The sequence below is a fragment of the Notamacropus eugenii genome, chromosome 3 (assembly GCF_028372415.1).
Source record: "Notamacropus eugenii isolate mMacEug1 chromosome 3, mMacEug1.pri_v2, whole genome shotgun sequence".
NCBI lineage: Eukaryota > Metazoa > Chordata > Mammalia > Diprotodontia > Macropodidae > Notamacropus > Notamacropus eugenii.
Genome location: NC_092874.1, coordinates 308111760 through 308116970, shown reverse-complemented (window position 1 = coordinate 308116970; position 5211 = coordinate 308111760). Strand labels below are relative to the sequence as shown.

At 37.7% G+C, this 5211-nt stretch overlaps 1 non-coding gene across 1 annotated transcript; it reads right to left on the bottom strand.

Moving 5' to 3' along the window:
• Positions 1-4494: 4494 nt before the first annotated feature.
• Positions 4495-4601, bottom strand: LOC140497967 (U6 spliceosomal RNA). The gene has a single exon (XR_011964962.1). It is a non-coding gene; the product is annotated as a U6 spliceosomal RNA (small nuclear RNA).
• Positions 4602-5211: the final 610 nt, after the last annotated feature.

The window sequence follows — 5211 nt, the reverse complement described above, 5'->3', positions numbered from 1 at the left end:
TTAGGAATTCTTATTGGACTTGTGTCCAAATCACATTTTTTCTTTTAGAAGCTTTGCTTGAGGCTGTATTGACATCATTGTTTTCTTCTGAGTTTGTGACTTATCTTTCCTGTCACCATATTAGCATTTTATGATTAGGATATTTTTTGTTGTTTGATCATATTTCTAGCCTATTTCTTGACTTTGAACTTTTAAAGTTGGGCTCTGTTCCTAACATGATCAGGGAGAGGGACACTGTCCCAAATTTCAGGCTTTTATTTTTGAATTTTTTTCAGAGCTAGTTCTGGGGTTTTGGACATTTTTGTTGCTTCCAAGCAGATGAGATCCAGGGGGAGGTGTGGTCATGGTTTTTCTGGTCTATCCTCTGGTCCTTACCCAGGAAGGGCTCCTATTCCCTTGGGATTGCAATTGATACTGCTACTCAGGACCCCTGTTGCCTTGTGGGTTCGAAATGGGTATAGGCACTGGAGCTGCCAAGCAGAGTCCAGCTCTGCATCTAGTGCTAGCACAAGGGTTCCCTGTGATCTCTTTCTGATCAGTCACCAGATCTCCTTATGATCTCTGGCTTGAGAGCTCCCAAAGCTACTGCTGCTTCAGTCACCACCACGAAACACCAGTAGTGTTTCAGTCATTTGGCTCTGGGCCAGCCTCCACCCCCATATCAGAGATCTCTCCTTCTGACCTCTTTAGTTGTCTTGGGCTTAAAGAATGTCTCATCTTTTCCTAGGAAAAAATCTCCAAGGCCAGATGGATTTACAAGTGAATTCTATCAAACATTTAAAGAACAGTTAATTCCAATACTATATAGACTATTTAAGAAAATTTGTGAAGAAGGAGTCCTACCAAATTCTTTTTATGATACAAATATGGTTCTGATACCTAAACCAAGAAGAGGCAAAATAAATAAAGAAAATTATAGACAACTTTCTCTAATAGATATAGATGCAAAAATTTTAAAAAAAGATACTAGCAAAAAGAATTAAGCAACTTATCATGAGAATAATACATTATGATCCGGTAGGATTTATACCAGGAAAGCAAGGCTGGTTCAATATTAGGAAAACGATCAGCATTATTGATCATATCAACAACAAAACTAACAGAAACCATATGATTATCTCAAGAGATGCAGAAAAAGCTTTTGGCAAAATAGAACACCCATTCCTGTTGAAAACACTGGAGAGCATAGGAATAAATGGAACCTTCCATAAAATAATAAGCAGTATCCACCTCAAACCATCAACAAAACATTATGTGTAATGGGGATAAGCTAGATGCATTTCCAATAAGATCAGGGGTGAAACAAGCATATTCATTACCACCACTGTTATTCAATATGGTACTAGAAATGTAAGCTTTAGCAATAAGAGAAGAAAAAGGAGTTGAATGAATTAGAATAGGCAAAGAAGAAACTAAATGATCACTTTTTGCAGATGATATGATGATATACTTAGAGAATCCCAGAGGACCAAGTAAAAAGTGACTTGAAATAATAAACAACTTTGGCAAAGATGCAGGTTACAAAAACACCCCCCACATGAATCATCTGCATTTCTGTATATTACTAATAGCCCAACAGCAAGTGACAGAAAGAGAAATCCCATTCAAAGCTATGGTAGACATCATAAACTATCTGGGAGAGTCTACCAGCCAAAACAAACTCAGGGATTATATGAACACAACTGCAAAATACTTTTCACACAAATAAAGTCAGATCTAAGTAAGAAGAAAAACATCAGTTGCTCATGGGTAGGCTGAGCTAATATAATAAAAAATGACAATTCTACCTAAATTAATGTAATTATTCAATGCCACACCAATCAAACTGCCAGATAATTATTTTCTAGAGCTAGAAAAAATATCAAAATTCATCTGGAAAAACAAAAGGTCCAGAACATCAAGGGAACTAATGAAAAGAAATGCTACGGAAGGTGGCCTAGCCCTACCAGATCTCAAATTGTATTATAAAGCAGAAATCATCAAAACCACTTGGCACTGGCTAAGAAATAGAGGTGTTGACCACTGGAATAGGTTAGGTACTCAAGACACAGTACTCAATGAATATAACAATTTACTATTTGATAAACCCAAGGACCCTAACTCCTGAGATAAGAACTCACTGTTTGACAAAACCTGGGAAAACTGGATAAGAGTGTGGTGGAAACTGGGCATAGATTAATGCCCAGTTCACAAGAATAAAGTCCAAATGGGTCCATGATCAAGGTATAAAGATTGAGACTATAAAGAAATTAGGGGAGCAAGAAATAGTATATTTGTCAGATTTATGGAAAATGGAGAAATTTTTGATCAAACAAGAGATAGAGAACATTATGAAATGCAAAATGGATAATTTTGATTACATTAAATTGAAAAGGTTTTGCAAAAACAAACCCAATGCCACCATGATTAGGAGGGCAGCACAAAACTTAGAATTTTTTTGCAACCAGTGTCTGTGATAAAGGTCTCACTTCTAAAATATGTAGACAATATACAAGAATACAAGTCATTCCCCAATTCATAAATGGTCAAAGGATATGAACAGGCAAGCATTCAGAGAAAAAAAATTAAATCTATTTCTAGTCATATGAAAAAAAGACTCCAAATTGGTTAGAGAGATCCAAATCAAAACAACTCTGAGGTACCACATCACACCTATCAGATTGGCTAACATGACAAAACAGGAAGATGATAAATGTTGGAGAAGACATGGGAGAAATGGAACACTAATTCATTGTTGGTGGAGCTGTGAGCTGATCCAACCATTCAGCAATTTGAAACTGTGCCCAAAGGGCTACAAAAATGTACATACTCTTTTACCTAGAAATACAGCTTCTGTCCCAAAGAGATCATAAAAATGGGAAAGGGTTCCACATATACAAAAATATTTATAGTGGCTCTTTTTGCGGTGTCCAAGAACTGAAAATTGAGGGGATGCCCATCAATTGGGGGATGACTGAATAGGTTATGGTATATGAATGTAATGGAATATTATTTTACTGTGAGAAATGATGAACAGGAAGACTTCACAGAGGCCTGGAAGGTGTTATATGAACTGCTGCTGAGTGAAAGGAGCAGAACCAAGAGAATTTGGACACAGTAACAACCACAGTGTGTGAGGAATTTTTCTGGTAGACTTAGTACTTCACAGCAATGCAAGGACCCCAAAAATTCTCAAAGGACTATTGAGGCAAAATGCCTTCTACATCCAGAGAAAGAAATATGGAATTGGATCACAGAATGAAGCAGACTGTTTTCTCTTGTGTTATATTTTGTTTTGTTTTTCATTGTTTCTCCCATTCATTTTAATTCTTCCATGAAATATGACTACGGTGAAAATGTATTTAATAAGAATGTATGTGTAGAACCCATATAAAATTGTCTCAGGGAGGTAAGGGAAAGAGAGGAGGGTGAGAAGGGAGGGAGGGAGAGAAAAACGAAGATTTATGGAAGTGATTGTAGAAAACTGAAAACAAATAAATTTTATTTTATTTTATTTTTTTAAATTAGTTTATTTAACTTTTAACATTCATTTTCACAAAATTTTGGGTTCCAAATTTTCTCCCCATTTGTCCCCTTCCCCCACCCCAAAACACCGAGCATTCTAGTTGCCCCTATCACCAATCTGCCCTCTCTTCTATCATCCCTCCCTTCCCTTGTCCCCATCTTCTCTTTTGTCCTGTAGGGCCAGATAACTTTCTATACCCCTTTACCTGTATTTCTCATTTCCTAGTAGCAAGAACAGTACTCTACAGTTGTTCCTAAAACTTTGAGTTCCAACTTCTCTTCATCCCTTCCTCCCTTCCCATTCCCTTTGGAAGGCAAGCAATTCAATATAGGCCATATCTGTGTAATTTTACAAATAGTTCCATAATAGTCGTGTTGTGTAAAACTAACTATATTTCCCTCCAACCTATCCTGCCCCCCATTGCTTCTATTTTCTCTTTTCATCCTATCCCTCCCCAAGAGTGTTGACTTCAAATTGCCCTCTCCTCCCATTGCCCTCCCTTCCATCATCCTCCCCACCCTGCTTATCCCCTTCTCCTCCACTTTCCTGTATTGTAAGATAGGTTTTCATACCAAAATGAGTGTGCATTTTATTCCTTCCTTTAGTGGAATGTGATGAGAGTAAACTTCATGTTTTTCTCTCACTTCCCTTCTTTTTCCTTCCATTAAAAAGTCTTTTGCTTGCCACTTTTATGAGAGATAATTTGCCCCATATTCTCCCTTTCTCTTCCCGATATATTTCTCTCTCACCGCTTAATTTCATTTTTCAAGATATCCCATCCTATTCAATTCACTCTGTGCTCTCTCTCTCTCTCTCTCTCTCTCTCTCTCTCTCTCTCTCTCTCTCTCTCTCTCTCTCTCTCTCTCTCTCTCTCTCTGTGTGTGTGTGTGTGTGTGTGTGTGTGTGTGTAATCCCACCCACCACCCAGATACTGAAAAGTTTCAAGAGTTACAAATATTGTCTTTCCATGTAGGAATGTAAACAGTTTAAAAAATATTGAACGCTTCACGAATTTGCGTGTCATCCTTGCGCAGGGGCCATGCTAATCTTCTCTGTATCATTCTAATTTTAGTATATGTGCTGCCGAAGCAAGCCCACAAATGAATTTTTTTTAAGACAGAATGTCTCATCCTGATCTCATGTTGACTCTACCACCACAATATATGATGTAATATTTTAAAGATATTTGGAGGAGAATGTTGGGATACTTTGGTTGAGTACTTCTATTCTGCCATCTTGGCTCTGCTCTCAGAAGCCCATTTAAAAACACTTTCTAACAATAAAAATCTGGCCCAAAGAGGAAGAGGATTCCTCGGGAGTTCATAAGGTCTAGATGACCACTTACTGGGCATGCTGAATCTCTCTTCCATCTCCCTCATACCTAGAGCTCATCTTCTCCTAGCTACTTTCAAGGCTCAGCTCAAGTGTTGCCTTGTACAGGGGAACTTTTGACATTGTTTATATCTGGGACTCCCCCACGATATTATAAGATCATACCATTAGAGTTGGGGGACGACTCCAAGATCATTGAAATCAGGGGTTCTTAGCCTTTTTTTGTAGCCTGAGCATTTTGGGCAGGCAGTTCAGTGAAACGCATGGACTCCTACTCAGAATCATGTTTTTAAATAATTGATGAAAATTATAATTTTTATTTCAATGGTGCAACTTTTCTCCTATCCAATTTCCCAGGCTACCCCATTGAATTC